General features: G+C 47.5%; 1 pseudogene; it reads left to right on the top strand.

Annotated features, from left to right (window-relative positions):
• The window catches only part of LOC112582059, a 102,607-nt pseudogene that overhangs the window by 50,490 nt on the left and 25,954 nt on the right, over nt 1-26,163 (top strand).

The raw sequence follows: 26,163 nt of genomic DNA, 5'->3' as shown, positions 1-26,163 counted from the left end.
TATAAGTATATAATAAAATATATATTCAATATATGCTCAGGTATATACTTGACCCAGGCAGTGAGCTAGAAACTGTGGGAGCAATCTGTACAGGCCAGGCTTCCACTCACAGCTGCACACACGTCCTGCCTTGCAGATCTGAGGAACAATTGGCACTTGGTGACCGACCACCTCACAGTGCTGCCTCTGCTGTTCCTGGAGGGCTTCTACCAGCTGCAGACGTTCCTGTGGTGGATACTGAAGCTGCACATCATCAGGATCGTGTACTCCTACATCATCTGGGTGTCCGTGAAGGAGGCAAGTGTTGCCGTTCTGTCTTCAGGCCAGACCCAACCAGGTGTCTGCTCCAGCTGGAGCCCCAGGCCACTCGGACTTAAGGTCCCCCACTAAGCGCAGATGGGGCAGAGATGGACGCTGACTCACAGATGTGGTTGTACACCGCGTGCCCACCCACCATTGGTATGTCTGAATTCCTCACAGCTTGAGGGCACCGCTCAGGTGTGTTCTCTCCCAGGAGAGGTTCCTGAAGCTCCAGGTTGGGCCAAGGACCCCCTGAGTGTTCTCCCAGAAGCCTGTTCACCTCTGTAGTTTGCCGTTGTGATGTTACTTAACATCACCTGGTTGTACACTTGTCTGCGTACAAAATGTATATCTTAACACCCACGACCGTTTCTTGTACGTAAGAGCTCAGCCAGCCTTTGCTCAGCTCAGAGGAACTGAATCAGTCAAGTTGCCTAAAAGCATCTAGGTTTTTAGATGTTGTGCCATGTGACATATTTTTGTCCGCATTTCCAATTTTGTGTTCTCAGGTGTCTCTGTTCAACTATGTGTTTCTGATTTCCTGGGCTTTCATTCTGCCATACGCCAAGCTCCACCATCTGGCCTCCAGTGTCGGCACCGTCTGGACATGTGTGATCATCGTCTGTAAGATGCTGTACCAGCTGCAGACCATCAAGCCTGAGAACTCCTCTGTGAACTGTTCATTGGTGAGCCTCGGAGACGGGGGTCCCCTTGCCTGGCCTTCAGGGAAGGGACGCAGAGCCCGGGGGACCCACGTCCCCCAGCATTCGCCATCAGGCCTTCATCGGCTCAGTGAGTTAGAAGTGTCCTGGTCCCGTCTCTCCTGATGCTGACTCCCTCTGAAGTGGGTCCTCCCTCCCCATCCCTGAGTCCCTTTGCTCAAAGCTGAAGGAGACTAGTCTGAACTTTCCTGACTGTGGGGCCGTCTCTTACTCCTTTCTTTCTTCTTTTCAGCCAAATGAAAACCAGATGAACATACCCCTGCACCAGCTGAACAAGTCTCTGCTCTACAGCACACTCCTTGATCCCATGGAATGGATGGGCCTCAGGGAGTCGTCTCCTCTGCTCATCTACCTGAGGGTAAGGCTTCCTCATCCTTAGCATTGCCTCTGCCAAGTTCACGTCTGCAGCCCTTTCCCTGGAGACGACTCACCTCACCTTTGAGAGCAGCCTCATCCTCTTACATGGGGTTTGCAGTCACCTCCAAAACGCATGACTGAATATTAAAATCGGTATTGAATTGTGCTGAAAAGAAATCAGCTGAGTAATTTGAGATTCGTTGAATAGAGTATGACAGATATATTCACTGGAATGTTATGAAACCACTCAAAGACTGAGGTAGATTGATGATATTATCAGACACTGAAAGATATCCAAAATATATTGTAATGTTGAAAAAGAAAAGCAAACTTCAGAACAGGATACATAGAATGATGTCTTGTAGGCACAAAGGAAAAATATTGAGTAAATTACACCAAGTGGTCAGAGTAATTATTTCTGAGAAGTAAGTGTAGCATGACAAGAAATGTTTGCTCTCTAAATTCTACATATTTTAATCAGTGGCATCTATTATGTTTAGAAGTAGCCACATATAAACAGCATGTCTTTGAAAAATGAATTCTGATTTCAAATAGTTGTAACAAACTTAAGGAAAGCAATATAGTTCAGATTATTCACATGTTACTATGATGGATAGTTTGAGCATTTTACTTTGATGGATTATGCTGATGATGTAATTAAAGCCTTTGTACTCAACTCCTGGAGTCTGAAAGTGTACTAAGCACCTCTTCTCTCTCTTGGTGTAGATTTCTGGTTTTTTGCTCATATGACCAATATTGTTTGTAACATACAAATGCTGTCTACCATTAAGAGCTGTTACAAAGATAAAACCAACTCATATTTGCAAGGGGTGATTAGATTAATGTCTGGCACATAAATATTACCTATTTTATATTATTATTTTGTAGTATGCTCAGCATATTTTTCACTCTACTGCTCTCTCCAGCCAGCTTTCAGAGGTACTGTGTTCAAAACTTGCCAAGTTGAGCCCCAGTCTGCAGCTCAGTCTGTTTCCCAGGGTCGCTGTAGGATGCTGAATTAGAGTTTCTCACGTTTCGTTGAAGAGAAGGCTGGACAACCCTTCCGAGTAACTGGACCCAGCTGTCTGGTTCGGTGGTACTTTTTCTGGATCTGGTGTGACCATTGCCAGTCATTGGTGTAGAGGTTCTAAGTCCTGTTATCATGAAAATTAGCCTGATTTGCAAACTGGAGATGACTCCACCCTTGTTACCACAGAACAGGGGAAATGAGCATTAAAGTCAAGACTGTTTCATGGATGTGGGATCTGATCACACGCTGTCCCTTTAGAAACCCACAGTGAAATGAGATGGCTTTTTGAGGAGACTGTAAATGACCATGTGGCATCACCTGTATTTCCCTTGTTTTCTAGAACAACCTGCTGATGCTGGCCATTCTGGCCTTCAAGGTCACCATCTACCGCCATCAGGAGTACTACCAAGGATGGAACAACCTCTCAACCCTTGTGTCTAAAACCATCTTCCACAACATCACAAGACTCCAGCTGAATGATAGACTTGTTAACTGTGCCAAGTATTTCATCAAGTACTTCTTCCACAAGTTTGGTCTGGAGGTGAGTTTCCTTGCTGACCTGTTCTCTTCCTCTTTTCTCTGAAAATTCCAGTAGCTGCTTTTAGCCAGGTGGCCACGAGGGCTTTGTGGCACGTCTCCACACCCTGATTTCTGTCTCCTTGGGATCCGGGGGTCTGGGGGAGAAATTCCATGGCAGGGTTCCGTGGCCTGATGGAGAGTCTCCAGGACTCAGTGCCTGTCCCCTGCTCTGCGGCTGTGGACACAGCTTCTCAGGACGCCCAGTCTTACAGATGCCTGGGTGTCTGTTTAGTGCCTTCTGAATGTATGACCTCAGCCAGAGCACACTGTTTTGACCTGAATAGTGTGGAAGGTCTGCCCTCAGTACTTGGAACAGTGATTCTTATTGATGGTCACCTGGTCAGTCTTCTGTCTTCATGATGAAAACACACTGCAGAGGCAGAGCAGGTGAAGAACTCATCCAGGGTCTGGCCCCAGGAACACGGGTCTCCACCGCCCCTGGGGGCTGCCTACTGATGCCACTCCCCTTCCCTGTAAAGCCGACTTTTTGCCTCTCATCCTCATGCAGATCTGTTTCCTCATGCCAGCTAACGTGATCGGCCAGTGCATAGACTTCTACACCATGATTCACACCTGCTGGGTGATTGTCGTCCTGTACTGGCATAGGAGGAAGGCCATCACCGAGATCTGACCCACCCAAGTACTGCTCCTTCCTGGCTTGCATCATCACCTTCCAGTATTTCGTCTGCATCGGCATCCCCCCTGCCCCCTGCTGGGGTGTGTCCCCCACCACCAGCACCAGCGCTGGGAAGAGGGGAACTCAAGGGCATGAGGGGCTCCCTGACCAGCTCCTCCCACCCCACACCCAGAAGACTACCCCTGGAGGTTCAAGGGCGCCAGCTTCAATAACAACATCATCAAGCGGCTGTACTTCCCTGACTTCATCGTTTGGTCCAACCCTGTGTTCCTCTTGTGTAAGTGGGGAGCTGGGGTCCCGCCTGCTCATCTTTCCCCTAGCAGTGCGTTCCTGCCTGCCCCCCGCCACCGCACCTCTGCACATACAGTCTGGACAGGCTGTTATGTCTGCAGAGTTAATAACATGTTAGCATTCCAAACACTTTTTTCACTTGAGTAATTTTATCTCCTGCCACATACCCCCACTATCCAGCCCCACACACCTGTATGCACCCACCTTCTTGGGGGGCGGTGCTGCGGGGGTGGATGGGCCTGGTCTTGGGGAAGCAGTTGCTTCTTGCTGCCACCACGGACATAGACCTACAAACTGGACAGGGTAGCTGAAAGGACAAGGCCAGACCACAGATGCTGCTGTTCCACCAGATGATTTCATGCTGCTCCTATGCACCTCACTGCAATGATAGATCTTTAAGGATAAGAACAAGGCCGCCATATGGATCATGGCAGGTGACAACGTAAAGATCTGCACGAACCTGGACGTGGCCTCATTCAGCCAGCACAACCCTGTGCCCAACTTCATCCACTGCAGGTAAAGCAGCCACCCGTGGGCAGCCCCTGAGAAGATGTGACCCCAAAGTCCATGCCCCCAGCTCCTCTGCCTTTCCTGGGCACTGACCTGCTTATTGGACCATGAAGCCAAGAATCCCAGGGCCAGATGGCTCGGTGATCTGGAGGCCAAACCTTGTTATCCTCTGTCCTCCATGAACATGCCCAGGGCAGTTCTGGGGAGCAGATGCCCCTAAACCCCAGGACAGCCAGGGCCTCATGTGCTCCCAGCAGCCTTGGAGGTTCTCCCCATTGCGTGTTGGCTGGTGTTTGCATGCTGTTCCCACAGGCTTAGTTTTATGATTTCTGAACCCAAAGCAGGTCAGGCTGAGGAGTGAGGGCTGGGGTTCCTACAAGGGGATTCACAGCTGCAGGCAGGGAAGGGAAATGGATGGAAAGCCCACAGTACACAAACATGTGCACACAAGCACACACACACCCACACTCAAACATGCCAGCAGCTTAGTTCCACCAACTTCAAGTCACACACATCAAGAGGACTGTGGGTGTTCAGATCCCACCAGGACTGAATCACGGACGTTGCCTGTGTGACCGTGGGATGCTGAGAAACACTCACATCTTATGCACTTTCCAGTATGTGTGACATCAAGGATGAGTGAAACATAGTTTAGAGAAAAGTCATGGAACTATTCAAAAGTGTTGAGTATTTTAGTCTAAGAAGAGTACAGTCCAAAAGTCCACTTCTGTGACAGTGTTCTCAGTTCAGTTCAGTCACTCAGTCATGTCCGACTCTTTGTAACCCCATAGACTGCAGCATGCCAGCCTTCCCTCTCCATCACCACCTCCATCACCCTGTCCATCACCAGCATTCTTCTAGGGACCACTTATTCTCTAACCACGCTGAGAACAGTGTAGCACCTATTGTATCAGAGATGACTTAAGAGCTCCCACAAAAGAACAACTCAGTGATTTATCAAGTATCTGATAGCACAATTGGTGCTTCTCTGCTTCTCCCCAAACTTGGGAAGAGAAACAACCAAAGCAAAGCCTCCAAAGCCGAGAGCCTCTGAGCAAATGAATCCAGACAGGACATGGCTTGTAGGAACGATGTCTGTCAGCTGATACCCAGCGGGGGAACCTCCCAGAGCTCCATCACTGGGGGAGGATGGGGCCTGAGCATTTGCCTGTCTGCAGAGTGAGGAGTGGTCCCACAGAAGGGATCCTGGCTCAGCCCAGGGAAGTGCAGAGAGAGTGCTCACAGAGCCTGCAAACTCCATGTCGGTGTGTAAAGAAGTGAAAGTGGTAGTCGCTCAGTCATGTCTGACTCCTCAGGTACTAGACAGAGAATGTTGCTCTTGTGGGAAGTTTGGCCCCAGTTTGATGATAATAAAAGTGCACACGGTCTTTTCACAAAGTACTGCTCTGTCCATCACTAACTGGGTGAGGATTGCGCGTGGACCAGCCAGCGATCAAAGTGCCTGTCTGGCCTGTGCCTCCAGGCCGAGTCAGGAGGCGGATGTGTGAATGCATTCCCTTCCTCGACTAGACCCTCCCAACTTCATCTGTGCTGCAGTCTGTGTTGTCTCTTGGTTTCATTGTCCAGGTTGTACCTGGACACATCCGTGGTGGTCGTCTTCAGCTACCCCTTCTGGTTCGTGCTCACCATCATCTTCATCACTGGGACGGCCCGCATCAGCATCTTTTGCAGGGGCTATGTGGTGGCCTGCTTCTACTTCCTGATCTTCGGGGGCGACTTGCTTCTGAAACCCATCAAGAGCATCCTGTGCTACTGGGACTGGCTGATCTCTTACAACGTCTTCATGATCACAACGAAAAACAGTCAGTAAGTGGCTTGTGCCGTGTAACACATTTGCGGTCCCAGCCTCAGAGCAAATGACCTGTTGGGTGGTTATGGAAAGCCCTCGGCCCCTCATGCTGCTCTCTTAAAAGCCCCAAATAGGATGCTGGCAAACTCAGAATGACCATTTATTACTCCTTGTTTTGCCCTTTTAAGCAGAATCCTTTTTGCTCACTTCTACCCTCTCAAGGACAAGAGGATATATATTTGTAGGAAAAGAAAAAACCCTCTAAAATGTATTTTCTCAATTAAAATCTATCCCTTCTGAGGAACAATTGGATATCACTCCAGGACAGGCTGCATGTGGCCCTTTATGAGTTGAAATAGTCATGGGATGTCTTCACAAATTATATTCTGTTGACTGAAACTGACTCTCTTACTGGGAAAGCACCATGCAAGTGTAAATATTGATAGAATGGACAAGGTTTTTCACCACATGGTGTGGGGTACAGGTGGGAGGGATGGGCCCCCAAAGGTGCAGGTGTTGTATGGTGCCCTGATGCATGGGTGGACACAGTGCTGCCCTAAGCACTGGCGTCTTGACTTAAAAACAGCTAAGATGGTGCAGGATTGAGACCAACACCTCCTGTCCACAGAATGTGGCTGGTTCTCTGTTAAATTTCTGCCTTCTAGGCCACAGCGTGGCCCCTCCCTGGTAGATAAACCGCCCCCGGGTCATCCCAGAGTCGCATGAAAATTTTAGGCCACAAAGATAGCTTTTAAGCTCTGTATTCTGTCAAGAAATTAAACAGTGACCTTTCAGGAGCTAAAGGAGTTAATCCACCTCTAGCTCTAATTTAAACTCAATCCCAGGGCCTGCTGCTCATGACTGTAACTGACAGAGCGTTAGAAGAACAGTGGTGGAATGGGGTGGGAGGTGAGAAGGAGTTTCAAGAAGGGGGGTACATGCATATACCTACGGCTGATTCATGTTGATGTGTGGGATAAACCAACACAATATTGTAAAGCAGTTATCCTCCAATTAAAAATTAATTAAAATAAAAATAAAAGAACAGTGATACATGACTGCCTGCTGCTTCTCCCCTTCCTGGCACTTGAAGATGAGCTCGCCAGGCAATTCTCCTGGAAAGCATTTGACTTTGGGTGTGGGGATGCACATGCATTGCTGTGTTTAGAGGTCTGGGGAAGCCAAGTCTATGTAACCATGAGTGTGTCTTTGAAGAATTTATTTTTTCTCCAGTCCATGTGAATGGTTAAGTTTCTAGTTGGTAGTAAAAATTATTTTTATTCCTCAGTTGGACTCTAGCAGTGTGTGTTTGTCTGTGGGGTGGTGTTGAGAGTTATCGGACAGGGGGTGAGGCAGGACAGGAGGTCATGCTTTCTCCTGAAGCCAGTCCGATGGGCAGAGACGGGCGCCTGGGAGCTGATCCCTCCCAAGAGCTGTTCCTGGAAAGTGTGTGACTATGGAATCCATTCATTCACTCATTCATTCTGTAAACCCAGGTTTCAGACCTGGTCTTCACTTTTCTGTTGTTGCTGTTTAGTTGCCCAATTTTGTCAAACTCTTTGAGACCCCGTGGACTGCAGCACAACAGGCTTCCCTGTCCTTCACTATCACCCAAGGGGTTTGCTCAAACTCATGTCCATTGAGTCAGTGATGCCATCCCACCATCTCATCATCTGTTGTCCCCTTCTCCATCTGTCTTCCATCTTTCCCAGCATCAGTGTCTTTTCCAATGAATCGGCTCTTCATATCAGGTGGCCAAAGTATTGGAGCTTCAGCATCTGTACTTCCAACTAATATTCAGGGTTGATTTCCTTTAGGATTGACTGATTTGATCTCCTTGCTGTCCAAGGGCATCTCAAGAGTCTTCTCCAGCACCACAACTCAAAAGCATCAATACTTCAGTGCTCAGCCTTCTTTATGGTCCAACTCTCACATCCATACATGACTACTGGAAAAACCATAGCTTTGACTCTATGGACCTTTGTCGGCAAAGTGATGTCTCTGCTTTTTAATATGCTGTCTAGGTTTGTCTCTGCCCAAATGAATCCTGGATTAGTGCTCACCCATTGGCTATTGCAAAGTCTGGCTTGTTCCTATGACGCTCTAAGTATCCTCTTTGTAAAGAGAGGTATTTCCCAGTGCAAAGAGCACCATGCTGAGGCTTGTCCTCCTTGCTTCTTGGGTTTAACTCCTGGAAGTGAAACACCAAGCACTTCACTGGGTGGGCCTGGATTTTAGGAGCCATCAGAGCACTGAGCTGTGGGGAATTCCTGCATGTGTTGGGATTGCAAGACATCAACCTTGTTTTCTGGGTGCAGAGTTTCAGGATACTCCTTTCCCATTTGTTTTTCAGATAGGAGCGTGTAGCTATATTGAAAAATTGGTTCAAAATAGTTAGTGGTTGATCCAAGCATTCAGCCTGGCCTGCAGTCAAGGGATACACAAATGCATGAGTATGAAAAGCAGATTTGGAAATGGAGGGACAGAGAAGGGAGGGCAGAAGTAGTGTTCTAATTTAAATATCTGGGTCAAAGCCCCTGAAGGAAGGAGATGAAGGGACGCCCAACTCAATGTCTTCATGGAGCTGTGGGATGGTGCCTCCAGGGTATCTGTGGTCAGGACACCCCCACCCCTAAGATAATCTTTGATCTTCTTCTACAAACATCCCATCCCTCTTCCCAAGCAGATATTTAGCAACTCCCTGAACTTCCTGTATTTATGACGGGAAGGGTCACAGATGCCCATGCACACCTATGACTGCTGGGTGGATCATCAGAGGAGCTCTGCCTGCAGAGCCCCCACCCCGAAGCTCAGAGAAGCTCCACCGGGTGGACAGTTGGGAGGAGCAGCAGAATGTCTGTAGTTGGACTCCCTCCCTGATGGAGGTGGGACTCCCATTCCCACCCTGTGCCTCTTGCGTCAGCACCCTGGACAGCACCACTGTCCTCTGTTCTCCATAGGGCCTGGAACCTGGCTCTCCCCAACCCCCACCCCCACCCCCGCCCTGCCCTGCCTTCCAGTCAGATGATGAAGGAGGCACTAGAGCTTGTTTGACCTGGGGGGTCAGACATGCTGTTGGCACCTCTTCTTCCAGTAGACTGTAGCTACCCTGCTAGTCACCCTGGAAAGGGCCCGTTCCCAGAACATGTCTTGTTTGTGCCGAGATTCCCTCTGGTGTTGGGACAAACAGATGTGATTTCTCCCTGGCCTTTCCTCCTGAGCCCTAGAGTATCCAGAGCTCACTTGTGGCCATCCTTCTGAACTGGTGCTGTTACCATACTTGAAGTTTGTGCCCTTGGCTGCGAATAAAACGGTTCACAGGGACTCAGTGTCTTGGAAGTTTGCTCGTATGTCTGTGTGATCGTATCACAGAGCTTATAAAATAACAATGAAAATGAGTATTCATTTTAATTTTTTTCTTTTTCTTTTCCCCTCCCCTAGCTGATGACGACTCATCATGTAAACTGCTCAGTGGGGAGGTGGGGATCATTTGGGACAGCATATGCTCTGCCTTCCTCCTGCCACAGAGAAGAGTGTTCATGAGTTACTATTTTTTGCATGTGGTGGTGGATATAAAAGCCTAGAAGATCCTGGCATCCAGGTGGGTCAGGCTATGGAATCAGGGATTTCTCCTAAGAAACCTGCCGGGAAGTGACATAGCCCCCAGCCTGCTGTCTGAGCTTGCCTGTAGAGCCCACAAGGAATTAAGACACATTCCTTCCAGGAAAAGTGATCCAAGGCTTTAAGATCTAGAACAGAAGAGTAAAGAGGAAGACTCTGGAGGGAGTTACACCTTACCAAGACTAGGATACTCTTGAAGTTCAAAGACAGATTGGACATTGAGCTCCTCAGTCCAGACCTCAGTCCTGGAGTAGCTCCTTAGGGCCTCCTGAGTCAGAACAGAAGCAGAGACCATGTTGGTCCAGAGTCCAGTCCATCTTCCCCTGCTCCCTCCATTTTAAGGAGAAACTCCTGAGGGTGGAGAAAAAATACTCATCTGTTACCTTTCAGAGTATAGCCAGAGGAGCCCCTCTCACCAGGGGAGGATGGGGGCTGTGTGAACCCATTCATGGGGATGGGGCTTCTAGACGGGACTTGGGACCCCCAGCCCCAGCCCAGAGACTCCAGGCAGCAGCCCACCCAAAATGTTTTCTCTTAGTATCTGTTGTCAGGGAAAGTGGCCAATACCGATAAAAATGCTCATTCATTCTGTTTCTGGCTTTCCTTTAGAGGGGTTGAGCTTTTCCATGCCACCATTGTAAAAGCTGTAAAGGCCAAAATCGAGGAGGAGAAAAAGTCCATGGACCAGCTGAAGAAGCAGTAAGTACACTTCCCTTTCATTTGGGGTACACCTGATCCTGTCCCACCAGATCCTGGCTCCCAGGGAGCCCCAAGCCCTGAAGAAGCCATTTGTGGTGACCTTCACACCTACCGAGGTGTTTGCTCTGTGCCGACTGTCGTGGAAATTGTCCGAAGGAGGTCACAGAGGAGTTGGGGCGAGGGGAGGAGCTGCCATGGGCAAGACCAGTGTCAGGTCCTAGTTTAGATGCTTCTTCTGGAGCCCCCAGCAGGTCTCTAAACTCTCTGAATTCCAGTTTCCTGTTTTAGATTAGGGCTCGGTTCTGCCTGATCCTGGTAAATATTAAACAAGCTAGTGAATGAGACAGGGTCGTTCCCAGCAACACTAACTCAGAGAGAAGTCCATCATGTCTGTGGGTGAAGTGAAGGAACATGGGTTCTCACTTCAGAAGGATCTTTAGAGATAATACGGTCCAGTCTGGTCAGAAGCTGCTGACGCATGTAGTAGATGACTTAAAACCCACAACTAACCGGAGGTGGCACTAAAAATACACCCACATTTCCATGTCCAGCTCACGGCCTCCTGTCCCACCGGGCCATTCTGGAGAACTCAAGTAATGGACTAACTCCACCCAGGAGATCTGAGAAGTCTTTTTCTTTTTTAATTAGCCCACTGAAAATAGTTATTTTCTTAGAGTGAAATCTCTAGCAATAAGTGGAACTTCTGAGGAAGGCTAGTGCCTCACATGTCTGGAGCCAGGTTTAAGAGCTGATGGCCATAGAATTCAAAACCTAGCCACTTTCTCCAGGAAAATGGAGAGACTCTGTCAGCACACCTGGAAAGTTCCCTGCGTTTCTAAGACTACTTCATTCCATCCTGACCTCATCTCCCAGCTCCTTGCCCTGTGCAAAACATATTTGCCAATATGAATCACACTATCCCATGGCATGGTTATTTTCATAATCAGAGGTATGAGGTATATTTTATATATATATATATATAATGAAAGTACAATATGGTGTAGCTATTACTATTGCTGTTTCTAGCTATCTAAATCAGGTCTAGAGAAATAGCAAATTTGACCTCACATGTAGTATGTGTTCCTAATTTCCCATAAGTGAGACCTCTTACTATAATTTACATCACTGGACTTTATCATTTCCTCAAATGAGAAGTCAAAAAAAGAATGAAGGCAATGATCATTGTTAAATACAAATAAATAAAGAAAATATTTAAGCTGCCCAAAGCAGAAATGTCACTTAAATCAGTTTTTAAACTTGGGCCATACATTTAGAATTTTAAGAAACCAGGAAATGAAATGTTTTAGGACTTCCTTAGTGGTCCAGCAGACTTCCACTGCAGGGGTGGGGCAGAGTTTTGATCCCTGATCTGGTAATTAAGATCCCACATGCCACACAGTGAGCCCAAAAATGTTTTTTTGTAAATTTATTAATTTATTTCAGTTGGAAGCGAATTACTTTACAATAGTGTAGTGGTTCTGCCATACATTCACATGAATCAGCCATGGGTGTACATGGGTCACCCATCCTGAACCCCCCCCTCACCTCCCTCCCCATCCCATCCCTCTGGGTCATCCCAGTGCACCGGCCCTGAGCGCCCTGTCTCATGCATCAAACCTGGACTGGCGATCTATTTCACAGATGGTAGGTAATATACATGTTTCAGTGCTATTCTCTCAAATCATCCCACCCTCACCTTCTCCCACAGAGTCCAGAAGTCTGTTCTTTATATCTGTGTCTCTTTTGCTATATCACATATAGGGTCATCGTTACCATCTTTCTAAATTCCATAAATATGCATTAATATACTGTATTGGTCTTTTTCTTTCTGACTTATTTCACTCTGTATAATAAGCTCCAGTTTCATCCACCTCATTAGAACTGATTCAAATGCATTATTTTTAATAGCTGAGTAATCCATTGTGTATATGTACCACATTGCCGCACAGTGAGGCCAATTTTTTTTAATTAAAAAAAGGAAATGATATTTTTCAAGAGGGTATATGTGGGAGATGAAGGTCAACACTGCAGTTTCTGAATAGATTTCCTGAATAAACAGACAAAAAGCTACAAGACATTTTCCCAGATCCAATAAGGGATTAGATGTGACACACAGAAGAGGTGCGGGGTCTGATACAACACTCTAGAAAATTGAAGTAGCAACTTACTGTTTACAAAACAGTTCTGACATTTATATGTCTTTGCATTTGATCTTCACAACTATATGAGGTAGGCAGCATTTTTTTTTTTAAAGAAGAATGCAAAACCTGGGAGAATAAAAGAAACAAAGAGACACTTGTTGCTAACAAGCAACCATCCACAAGTCCCAAATGTTGCCACACTATCCACGATTTTGGCTGCATAAAAGTGTATAGGTAACTGTGGGTGTAGGCTGTGTGCATGGCTGCATAAAAGTGTATAGGTAACTGTGGGTGTAGGCTGTGTGCATGGCTGCATAAAAGTGTATAGGTAACTGTGGATGTAGGCTGTGTGCATGGCTGCATAAAAGTGTATAGGTAACTGTGGGTGTAGGCTGTGTGCATGGCTGCATAAAAGTGTATAGGTAACTGTGGGTGTAGGCTGTGTGCATAAGTGTGTAGGTAACTGTGGGTGTGTTCTTGGCCTTGCTGCTGGTGTTTTGTTGTGCAGGATGGACCGCATCAAGCCCAGGCAACAGAAATACCAAAAGGGTAAGGAGAGGATGCTGAACTTGACCCAGGAGTCAGGGGAGGGCCAAGACCTCCAAAAACTTTCTGAAGAGGATGACGAGAGTATGTTGAAATATTTCCTTCTTCACTCAGTACCTTGATGTTGGGTAAAAGCATGATATAGGGTAGTGCTATGAAATAATATTACTATTCATTCTGGTTTTGTGTTCCAATTGTGGGTGGAATGTGTTTGTTTCACAGAATACATATTTAATGAATCCATGACTTTATGAATAACCCCATATTTAGCAAGATGACATATTTAGCAAGATGACTTCTCTTTCACGGACATGAGCTTCTGAAGAAAATAGGATGAGTTGGCTTCATTTGTTCCTTTAGGGAAGATATTTAGATATGTAGTCTACAGTTGTCTTTGATTTCTATAAAATTTATACAAAAATTAAATACATAGGCCTCTGAATAACAGTAGTTAAAATATTCAATTATGGTCTGTTCCAATGAAACTTGAGATGAAATAACATATTTATTATATCTAATTATAGATTTGTTATATCCAGTTAAGTTTAAAAGTTCTTAAAGATGCTTGCATGCTTTTCTATTTGAAGGGAATGGAGAAATAATACATGGTATTCTTCCAGTGCATAGCATCTATTTATCAACAGTAAACTGATATTTTTCCAACCATGCGTTAAAATGATCACAAGAGATATTTCTGGTTATTGGAATGGACGTATTATAGCAAATTATTTGCCACTAAATTCTTCTATAATATCTGGGTGGTGCTTCTTTTTGTTAATTCTATGGAAAATTGAATGTGGGATGCATTTTTGACAGATAATCCTTTTCTTATTATACTTTTTATATGCCCTCAGTCACTAAAAAGAGAGTGAAAATGTGGCATTCTGTTAATAGAATACTGAATATTTACCTTGTGAAATTGATTGCTGAACCACCTAACTGTTCAGAGTCAGTAGAATTTCTTTTCCTGACCTCGGGTGTACTTTTGCAATGTGTCTAGATTTTGACAATTGAGTTGTTGAAGCATGGTTTTCAAAGTTTGTTTTCTCATTTACTGAGAATTAATATTTGGACATATTGTATTTTAGGAGAAACAGACAAACAGAAAACAAAGGGCAAAAAAAAAGCAGTGGTGGCGGCCTGGGGGTGATCATGTTTCCAGTAGGTTTTCTCAATCCTCTTACAATTTCATCGATTCTAGCCCTTACGTCCTTGACCAGAATTCAGGTGTCCCTGTGACCCGTGTGTTCCATGCACGGTTTGATGATTGTGACTTGATAGGAGGGGCAGAGGGGAGAAACACTGTGATTTCTGTGGGTCTCTGGGCCCGCCGATGGAATCTTCCAGAGCAGTCAGCTGACTACCATGTGGCTCACTTGCCCCTGAGCACCACCCATGGGCTCAGAAAGAGAAGAGGGGTTGATGGTTTTGTTATCCAGTTCTGAGGTCCAGAGCTCTGCTGAGGTGTGTTTGTTCCATGGCTGAAAACCCTTATTGAAAATACATTTCAGCTCCTCCTGGAACTCTGAATTTAAACAGAACCACTGTATTTGGAACACCCGTGACCCTCTTTGAAAAGCATTGAGCGTGAATGCGAATGAGCTTCCCCCTCCCGCCCTGGCCCACCCCACGCTGCCATTCTGAGAGCACTGATTCCATTTTCATGTAAGGGTAGTTGGCAATTGATTAAACACAAAGTTGGGGATACCTTAAGACAGTTACTTTCTCATCCTGCCTCCTCAGTTTCAAAAAAGCTCTAAACTACCCTCCAAATCCAATGCCCAGTGTGTGGGTGGTCTCAGAGTCACCAGAGCTCAGACAGGACCCTTCAGAGCAAAGTCAGACGATGGTTTTGGAAAAGCAGAGCTCTATAGCTACACAGAGTTGGTGTGTTTCACCCTATTAGAGAAAAATAAAATGAATGAGTAATTGCAAAATGCAGCGGCTATGCCTGCTCCACTTAGCAAAGGATGTAGCACTCACTTACTCTTGGCAATGGCATTCTAATGGAAGGATCCATTTCAGCCTGACCCACTTTGAATTTGTTAGAATATTGAATAATTATTAATTATCTTACAGATTACTCGTAATGTCTTCAGACTTTTATGTCTTGTATTGTGTCTTGTTTACTGCAGCTTCTGTAACCAGACAAGTAATGTCACAAGGTCCCTAACGTCAACAGGATGATATTCAAAATCAGTAGGAAATCACTCGGAATCCTTTCCTTCACCTGATTCTTACCATCATTTAGATCTGGTTTTGGCCTTTCACCCAAGAAGTAATTTCCTAAAATCAGCAAGCCAATTTCAGGAGTGATATTCAAAATGCTTCATATACCTGGATGTAATCAAATGTAATCCCAAATATTGAATTTAGCATTATGGTGTGAAAAAATCCATGAGTTCTAAAGAGTTTCATTTCATCCGCTGCTTAAGTCAAAAGACAAAGATTCAAGCTGAAATTCTGTGTGACCCACTGTCTGCTGGCGTGTCAGTCATGCCAACAGTCTCCTGTGCAGATGCTGTGTGCGAATTTCTATCAAATCACCAGTAAACTGTGCCAATCGGTCTGTTTTTAAAGGGGCCTTTGCTAGTTTTGAGAGACCTATCCATTTCGAAATGATGTCATACTGATGTTTTGTCCTTTAACTGGGGGTATATGCCCACTGCAGTCATCATGGGTCTTTCCTTTGCTCATGTAAACATTGCATTTTGGGAGGAATTGGATATGGTCTTCGATCACCACCTTATGAGTTGGTTATCCTTGAAAGAACTTCTTCTGCATGTTGTTGACTTTAGTTTCTGATTCATTTCACCCTCATTATATCAAGTTCTTGAAGGCTGGGAGTACAGCACCTGTGCCTTGTCATAAAAATTCCAGTGCAATGATGCTGGGGTGTGTGTCATTGATAGTTTGGAATCAGATATTTCTTTTTACAAGCTGGGGAAGAAAGGAAAGGAATTGATGTGTGCCTTATTTTTGTAGACAATGACGAGTTCCAAAACCTATCTTTAGATTTGGAAGCACTTTATTGAAAGCCCATTTTCCAATCTCTTAAGTCATTGGGCTTTTAAATCTTTCTTAGAGGTGCCAAGTTAAGAATAAATGTCTTTGGAATACCCTTGGCAAACCTATTGATGATATAATAATGTTGCTGTGTCGTTCACATTATTGGTGAGCATCTGAGCTCTTAACATGTTCTGTAGGTGACATCCTCCCAGTTCCACGTCTATGTGCACACAGACCATCGCATCATTGCTGTTCAATGATGCCTTCCATGCTGGTAAAACACATTTGTTTCCACATCAGTTCTGTACAGCAGAATCAGTGACAAGCCTCACGTTGTTGTCAAATATCTGAAATAAAGGACCAAGTCCCTGGGGTTATAGGTGGTGGGATTTTAAAAGCCAGCTGTCAGCATCAGTGTCCATGGTACATACACGGACCCAGGCTGGAGGCAGGATCCCTATCAGAACTCACAAACATAAATACAACAGTTTCCCTACTTATTATTAGCAGATAGAACTTCAGAAAATATTATCTAAGTTTCATTTCAATAACAATTTATAAAGGAATAGGAGATTTTTTTAAAACACTTTCCTTTTTTAATGTGTTAATGGCACATGTCGCATACAAATTGGCAGCGTCTTTCAAACAATAAAAATCAATGTACGACTTCTCATGATGAAAACTGACTTCAGTGGCCACGTGAAGAAAAATTCTTGAAGGTATGATTGAATACAGTTGAAGCTATAGTTGATTTTAGAGCCGATAATGAGGGTAAAATGTTCAGTCCTGGAAATCTCGGTGTTTACCAAATGACCACATGACATCAAGTCCGTGTGACTTTCCAGCAAGTCCCTTAGCTTATCTGAAGCATTACTTTCATGGTCTCCATCTCGGTCTGACATAATGCTATGACTTTTGGTTCGTTCTTGCTTGTTCTTACCTTATGTTGAATTGCATTTATTTCCTCAGGCCTGGGCCCAGTCCTCTGGGCTTGGTTCCTTCTTCAAAATAAACATAACAAATTACAGTGCTTCTGTTCAAGGATATAAGGCCCAAATCATTCATTCTGCATCTTCATGGATGAAGGTTTCAGATATGTGTGAAAACATGGGCAAAATTTCTCACTGTCATGTTTAGTGATAGCAACTAATTTTCAACAAGCCAAGGCTTCCTGTGACCTTACAACGGATAAGTCCAGAAGATACCTAAAGACATCACATGATGTCATCCAAAAGACACCTCAGCATTTGAAAATTCTAATATAACTTGAAAATACGCATATGTTTTCCTGCAGTGACAGTAAAGTTCTTATAGCGTCAGAAATGCACATGCTGGGTGTCTTTTCTCTGATAAAATAGTCATCAAACTGATCAAGATTCCATTGTCAAACTTCTTGAGCTCTCTGAACATTTCAGCTCTCTAGACTGCCTCTGTGCTTAAGACACAGTATGTCTTTGCAAGGAAAATGCCAGCAAGGACCATCCATACAGTTTGTGCTTTGTGTCTTGTGGTCAGTACACTTCTCCTCAAATTTCAGTAAGCAACTGGGGGACTCCTTACTGACCGGAAGCCTAACAGTGCTAAACCGTATGGATCATGTCCACCTGGCTCCTTCTGTCCTAGCCTATGAGTAGAAACAGCCAGAGTGTGGTGGTGGTGTTTTCGTGATTGTGCTTTTTTCTTTTCTTTTCTTTTCTGTGTTATTTGCCCATTTCCTCCTCATGATAATGTGCGATTAAAAACAACAAAAAAACAACTCTTTCAGATGCCTTACGGCCTGTGTTATGGCCTGTGTCTGCACAGTATAAAGTGAAGCAGAAGGTGATGACACTGACTCGTGGTCCCTAATCACCCCAGTTAGCTTTGCCATAACAATTTGGACCCATTCAGATAACGATGAAGCTTCCACTTGCTCAGACCTTGTCTGAGGTCCCAAAGTGCTGAACTGTGACATGATGATAGTTTTCAGTCTTCTGGGCCCTCTTGGTAACAACTGGTTGCTGCAGGCTTGATCTGGTGCATACATGTACAATTTCCTGTGAAGAAGGAAGAAAATGCCAGACGAACCCAGCAGCATCCAGGTCCCCTCCATGGCCTCCGCAGACCATGTAGCTCAGCCCAGAGTGAGGCCTCCTCATCTCCTGTTTCCTCCTCCCCACTGATGCCTTTGATGGACAATTTATGTGTCTTTGGGGGGCATTTCATAAATATGCCCCCAACTGTCTCATATTTCTTTCAAGAAATAAGTAAATGTTTTGTTTTACTTAGTGGTCAGGAGTGGAGATTACTATTTGTTTGAAACGGATAGTGAAGAAGAGGAAGAGAAAGAATAAAAAAGGAAGATGAAGAGCCCCCTGGAGGTCAGCTTTCCAGCTAACGATGGGGATAAGGATGTCACAGGCTCGGTTGGTTGAAGAGGTTTTCTTTCTGACAGACCTTGACCACAGGCCTCAACTTCCTCTGTCGTGTTAATGCATGGTAGCTCTCAGACGTTCTAGTTCACATCTGAAGTCACATGGTTCTCACCGTCCTGTCCTGCCGCTGGCTGTAAGCATTGCAATTGTTACTGCCGGAATTCCTGCAAGGGCACTGGTCCAGCCAGCTGTTCATTTCCATAACAAATTTCTGATGCTCTAAACAAAATTAAGGCTGCCCTGGGTGTACTTCCTTTCTAGCTTTGGATCACTTGAGTGGACTTCTAGTTCCATAGGTGAAATAGCTAACCATGAAAATAAAATCCTTGCTTTGTTTTAAACACCGTCATTTCGAATTTGGCAAATCAGATCCCTTTGTACTTCTAAAGATTTTAGACTGTATTAAACTGATGAAAACCTCCAGCCCAGTTTTGATGTTCTCAGTTTAAATTCATCTCTTTTTCAGAACCTGCCATATCATTTTCGGTGACATGAGTCACCAGCCTAGTAGTATGTATCCAGCAATTATATCATCAGTGTTTGTTAAAGATGTGGGCTTGTCAGTAGAGTTACATATGTGATGAAAACTCAGATTTCCATTCAGTTCAGTTAGGTTCAGTTGCTCAGTCGTGTCCAACTCTTTGCAGCCCCATGAACCGCAGCACTCCAGGCCTTCCTGTTCATCACCAAGTGCCAGAGTCCACCCAAACCTATGTCGGTTGACTCGGTGATGCCATCCAACCATCTCATCCTCTGTCGTCCCCTTCTCCTCCTGCCCTCAATCTTTCCTAGCATTAGGGTCTTTTCAAATGAGCCAACTCTTCGCATCAGGTGGCCAAAGTATTGGAGTTTCAGCTTCAACATCAGTCCTTCCAATGAACACCCAGGACTGATCTCTTTTAGGATGGACTGGTTGGATCTCCTTGCAGTCCAAGGGACTCTCGAGAGTCTTCTCCAACACCACAGTGCAAAAGCATCAATTCTTCAGCGTTCAGCTTTCTTTATAGTCCAGCTCTCACATCCATACATGACTACTGGAAAAACCATAGCCTTGACTAGATGGACCTTTGATGACAAAGTAATGTCTCTGCTTTTTAATATGCTGTCTAGGTTGGTCATAACCTTCCTTCCAAGAAGTAAGCGTCTTTTAATTTCATGGCTGCAGTCACCATCTGCAGTGATTTTGGAGCCCAGAAAAGTAAAGTCAGCCACTGTTTCCACAGTTTCCCCATCTATTTCCCATGAAGTGATGGGACCGGATGCCATGATCTTAGTTTTCTGAATGTTAAGCTTTAAGCCAACTTTTTCACTCTCCTCTTTCACTTTCATCAAGAGGCTCTTTAGTTCTTCTTCACTTTCTGCCATAAGGGTGGTATCATCTGCATATCTGAGGTTATTGATATTTCTCCTGACAATCTTGATTCCAGTTTGTGCTTCATCCAGCCCAGCGTTTCTCATGATGTACTCTGCATATAAGTTAAATAAGCAGGGTAACAATATACAGCCTTGACATACACCTTTTCCTATTTGGAACCAGTCTGTTGTTCCATGTCCAGTTCTAACTGTTGCTTCCTGACCTGCATACATGTTTCTCAAGAGGCAGGTCAGGTGGTCTGGTATTCCCATCTCTTTCAGAATTTTCCACAGTTGATTGTGATCCACACAGTCAAAGGCTTTGGCATAGTCGATAAAGCAGCTGCTGCTGCTGCTAAGTCACTTCAGTTGTGTCCGACTCTGTGCGACCCCATAGACGGCAGCCCACCAGGCTCTGCCGTCCCTGGGATTCTCCAGGCAAGAATACACGAGTGGGTTGCCATTTCCTTCTCCAATGCATGAAAGTGAAAAGTGAAAGTGAAAGTCGCTCAGTCATGTCTGACTCTTTGCGACTCCATGGACTGAAGCCTACCAGGCTCCTCGGTCCATGGAGTTTTCCAGGCAAGAGTACTGGAGTGGGTTGCCATGGCCTTCTCCCCAATAAAGCAGAAGTAGATGCTTTTCTGGAACTCTGTTGCTTTTTCAGTGATCCAGCAGATGTTGGCAATTTGGTCTCTGGTTCCTCTTCCTTTTCTAAAAGCAGCTTGAACATCTGTAAGTTCACAGTTCATGTATTGCTCAAGCCTGACTTGGAGAATTTTGAGCATTACTTTACTAGTGTATGAGATGCGTGCAATTGTATGGTGGTTTGAGCATTCTTTGGCATTACCGTTCTTTGGGATTGGAATGAAAGCTGACCTTTTCCAGTCCTCTGGCCACTGCTGAGTTTTCCAAATTTGCTGACATATTGAATGCAGCACTTTCACAGCATCATCTTTCAGGATTTGAAATAGCTCAACTGGGATTACATCACCTCCATCCACTAGCTTTGTTCATAGTGATGCTTCCTAAGGCTCACTTGACTTCACATTCCAGGATGTCTGGCTCTAGTTGAGTGGTCACACCATCATGATTATCTGGGTCGTGAAGATCTTTTTTGTACAGGACCCCACAGGAACTCATAGTGAGCAGGGTGGCTGCTCCCCCCACCCAGGAGCAGAGGAGGCCTAGAGAGATGCAGCCTCCCCTGCCTCAGCCCCAGAGAGCTGAGCCTCCACCACACCCTGGGCCTTGCCTGGGTCCTGAAGGTCCTCCTCGTGCTTGCTTGGCTTGCTCGGCTCACTCATCTTGACCACAAGCATGATGCCCGGGATCAAACCACAGACAGGAGTGAGGCAGGTGACAGATGGGGACCATGGGCCTCGGCTGAGAATCGTACCTGGGAATGGTCTGAGATAGGCCACTTAAAAGTCTCCTCTTGAGGGGTCCCCTCAGTCCTCCCTCAGGGTCCTCACCCAAACTCCTTCAGAACCTAAGAATCTCCCCTCCAATCTCTGAGGCCCCGCCCCTTACCTCATGTCTCCAATGTCCCTGAGATCGTGTGCTCATACAGCCACCAGAGTCGCCCCGGGCTGACAACAGGTTCCTGGACCTATGGGGTTCCCTGTGTCCTCCCTTAAGGTCCTCATCTTGAGCCCTGGCAGGTCCAGGGATGCCCCTTGTGTTGACCAGAGGCAGGACCTTCACACCAAGCCATTACTTCACTGAGACCCCAAAAGGAAGTCTGTGGGCATGACATCAGGGCTCCATGCCCAGGGTTTCCCAGAGCTGAGATGATGCCCCTGGCCATCCTCAACCCTCCTTCTGCTTTTCACTTTAACTCTCAGCAGGTCTGGGTACTACCCTCTCACCCTGACTTTTCTCCCCTTAAAATCAGGCCCACCCCAGCCAGGACCCCTGAGAGGCAAGCAGGAGTAGGGGGCTCATTACCCCAACCCTGCCAGGGTCTCCCAGGGCTGAGAGCAGTGATGCCCTGGATGTCCTGGGGCCCCGGAGCCCCCCTCAGGATTCTATCTTGACTCCTAGCACAGCTGGGCTCCTTCACTGTGCTGACCTGAACCCAGGCACCTGACCCAGGCCCTCACTTCTTCCCTCCCATCGGGATCAGTGAGTGACGTTACATCTGGACGCCACACCCCATGGTCCCCTAGGGCTGTCGGGAGGGCAGCACATGCATCCCTGGGGACCCTCAGCCTCCGCTGGTCCTCACCTCGAGTCTCCACAGGACGTGGGCACCTCCCTCTGCCCACCTATGACTGCACCCCAAAGACCAAGCCTCTGAATCCCTGAATTCACTGAGGAAGTAAGGGTGCTTGTGGTCTCAGCCTGATGGCCCAGACTGGGGCACCCAGGAGGCCCAGTAGGGGTGGAGTTGTATTCTATGGGGCCCTCTGTTCCGGGGTGCCTGGACCCCCTCATCGTCTCTCAGGAGGGGGCCTCCTTAACCCTTGAGAGAAGGCTGAAGTCCCAGCACAGATGCTGCATGGGGGGCTTCTGCACCCATGACAGTCGGGGAGCACAGGTAACCGCTCACCTTCCCATGGGGGCCCCTCAGCAGTCACTAGACTTTGTAAACTTTTGTATTAAAGATGTTGTTTTAGCCAAAGAGGGTGAGGAGTGGCAGGTGAGTTAGCAAGAATTCAGCAGCTTAGAGATGGCCTTGGCCGCTCATACTGACTTCACACTCCTCCTCTGTGGGGTATCCCCAGGGTCGTCTCCTGGTGACTCTCTTCCACTGGTCTGCATGGATGCCCCTCAACGGGCCCTTCTTGTGCATAGTGGCCAGAGGGGCTCTTGGAGGCCAAGAACTCCTTTGTTTTGGGTTCTAAGTCCTCACTGGTTGGGTGACCTTAGACTCTTCTACCAGAAAGCAGAGACATTCGGGGGGAGGGTGGGTGGCTGACCCGCCCTGCCCATGGGGCCCCTGAGGGCCAAGGACTCAGCCTCACTGCAGTCCAGCCCAGCCCCCATGATGGCCTGGCAGCCCCCAGCCCCCCTAGAACCCCCAGAGCACTACTCAGAGGCCAGAGGTGCTGCCTGAGTGAGGCTTGGGCATCCCCAAGTTTGCTGAGGGCAGGGGCATGCAGAGATCATCATCTGGGGGGTTTGCATGGGGCCTCAGGAGGCCCCCTGGCTGGGACCTCAGACCCTGGAGATGGGGACCTTCCCTCCCTTTCCAGAGGCTCAGCGGATGGCTGAGCACCTTGCTGCCCATTCACAGGCCTTGTTTGTGGGGTTGGGTGTGGACAAAACCAAGGTCATGTGTCTCATCAGCCTCCCCTGCCAGTTTGTAGCTTGATTCATCCCAGGGCATTTCCTCATGACAGTTCCCACAGAGTCCCAGGCGGTTCCTCCTGCAGAGAGCTGGCACTCCAGAGCACCACCAGGTTTGCTCATCATAGGCTAAACCTTGTTTCCGCCATCCAGAAATCAAACTCTTCCAGCCTTCTCACCTCCTCCCTGTTTGGCCATGGCACCTCCCTTTGTGAAGGGACAGAGCAAGGGAGCCCAGAGGATGAAAGAGACACTGAGGACCCAAGATGAGCACTGGGCTGAGGGAGGCTAGGGCAGAGCTGGTGGGAAGTGAGTTGGCCATGGATCACTGGCTCCCCGGGGTCTGCCCAGTTGGGCCTCCAGGGTCACTCTTGCCTAGCTGGAGCACTTGTGAGGCAGGGCCCCTCTCTGAGACACCCTGTCTGGTTGAATGCATTTCCACTCTCCTAGACACTGTTGCCTGTGTGGCCCCGGGGACAGAACTAATTCTGTGCCTCTGGAGCTGCCTGGCTTCTCCTCTGGTGACCTGGGCACGCCTGGGGCTCGAGACAGTTTGACTTTCTAGGGCCAGCCCATCAAGTCCCTGCTCCCTCCCTACACTCTTGGTGACCTTATTAGGCTGCCGCCTCTGCCCAGCCCAGGAAGACCCATGCTTAGCCCCCTTCATTCTGCAGATTTCAGTCAGAATCTACCAAGCACTGAGTGGTGGGAGTGAAGTACCACATGGGCTTCTTTTGATGTCAGGCAGTCTTGACTTTGTAAATAAAAGTTGCCTTTTGTGACAAGTAGATGACTTGAGATTGCAATCTGAACATTTTCACTTTCTCTATAGATTTACAGGTAAGCAGGTGCCACACATGCTGAGGTTTCTGGGAATGTGGTTTTAAAAATAGCAGCATCTGCGTGTGATTCCAGGTCAGGAGGCCTATGGAAGTCAAGACAAAAAACTCGAGTGAAACCTTCTGAAAAGTTAAGGTGTTCCCCAGGCAGTGAACCTTCATAATGGGCTGTGTTTTGTCTTGGAAGTGAGCAGCCTGGTCGGGCGTCACAGCAGCTCAGTGCTGGGGCTGACAGAGCCCTGGCCTTCACCGCCCCAAGTCCTTTCTCAGGGGCCTCCTGTGCCTGCACCAGACTGCCAACAAGGGAGACCTGGCCTTCCGGTTCCAGTGAACTGGTGTGTGCGCTCCCCTCTCCTGACCTCAGAGCCCTTGTCTCTGCAGTGCAACCCTGGAGGGCTATTTGCTATGCTCCTCAGGACAAATACTCTTTTAAGAGAAAGTGTGTTATAAACTGGACACCCCAGCGAGCAGAGGGTGCTGAGGTGTGACACCCTCAAAGTGCTCAGCTGAAAAAGGAAAAGAAAAGAGAAATGAAAAAATGTCACCAGATGCAGGCTCTGCAATGAAGCCAAACCTCGGGCCTGCTGTCCAGACACCAGTGAGCCCCCAGACTAAACACCCGCAGGCCTCGGGCAGGGACCACGGGCTCCAGCCCTGTGCGTCTCAGGACAGGAAGGGCTCTTTTGGGGCCCCTGACAAAGGGAGGCGTAATTTCTCCTCATCTGTCAAGTGAGGAGCCTGCTGGACAGTGTCCCTGTTTCTGTGAAGCCACTCTGTGAGGCTCTTGTCAAGCCCTTGACGGGTCTTTTCAATGAGTGGGTGCAGAGCACCTGAGGGGCTTCCCTGGGTGTGTACGAGGTACCTGCTTTGTGCCAGGGGTGGGCGGCCATCTGTCTTGCCTTCCCGAGCAAGCAGCTGCCTGAGGGGACTCAAATGCTCAGCCAGGCCCAGGATGGAGGCGCTGAAGAAGTGTGCCAGGCGGGAAATCCCTCGTGTTTTCAGGCTCCTTATTGCCATGCAGTGTTCTGACCACAGGGCCGCCTCTATCTGTCTGAATAGGGTGCATATTTGGGGTCCTCTGGGGGCACACCTGAAGGCTGTGGGGATTACTGGAAAGAATGGCTGGAGATTATGGGAAAGAGGGGCTGCCTAAGCAGTAATAGAAGGGTTTCCGGGCCTGAGCCACGATTGAGAATCCAGACAGCACACAGAGGCACCAGCATGGCCACTGGGAGCTGCCCAGGGAGCCGGCTGAAATTCTGGGTGGACACAGTGGTGGGGCCAACCACCACCACAGGAAGAGCCATCTGGGCAGGAGGCCAGGTGAAGCAGACTCACAGGCCCTTGATGGGCAGGGCCACCTCCATCAGGACAGGTATTAGAGAAACTGGAGCCTGTGTGCACTCAGGCTGCCAGGCATCAGGACCCATCAAGGGGTTAGGGACTTCCATCCCGGACCAGCAGAAGGGGCAGCATAGGTCCCGGCCAGGGCGGTGACGGGGGCGAGTTCCAGGTGGCCTGCGGTTTCCTGGGCACCCTCAGGGCAGGGTGACAGGCTGGCCTGTGGCTGCGCAGTGCTGGGTGCAGGAGGGACGCCCAGGGCTACCGGCCTGCCCTCTGCCTGCCGAGACACAGACTTAATGCCCCCTCTACTCTTCATCTTCCCAAGGAGGTGTGGGCTGTCTCTCTTAAAAAGGGGACTGTAGCAGAACTGTAAAGGGGTTCACCAGGAGAGAGAGAACAGCAAAATCCGAGTCTCAGAAGGCTTACTGAAACCAGCACCCTCCCAGCTAGGCCCTTGGGTGCCCTCACCCAGCCATCCCCAGGCCTCATGGAGAAAGTGGGACCCTGTCCCACGGGACTCGGTGTCCCAGCTTGCCCATCCTCAAGACTCAGTAATTCATCATCTCTCGACCTTGGAAAATAAGAGTGGCCCAAGCGTATCCGCACAAGGCCCAGAGAGGGGACTTGGCATTTGCAGCAGGCAGACTGCAGAAGCTTCCCTGCTTTC

This window comes from Bubalus bubalis, chromosome X, assembly GCF_019923935.1.
Source record: "Bubalus bubalis isolate 160015118507 breed Murrah chromosome X, NDDB_SH_1, whole genome shotgun sequence".
Classification (NCBI taxonomy): Eukaryota; Metazoa; Chordata; class Mammalia; order Artiodactyla; family Bovidae; genus Bubalus; species Bubalus bubalis.
Note: the sequence above shows the minus strand (reverse complement) of the source record. Positions and strands in the feature narration are given on the sequence as shown.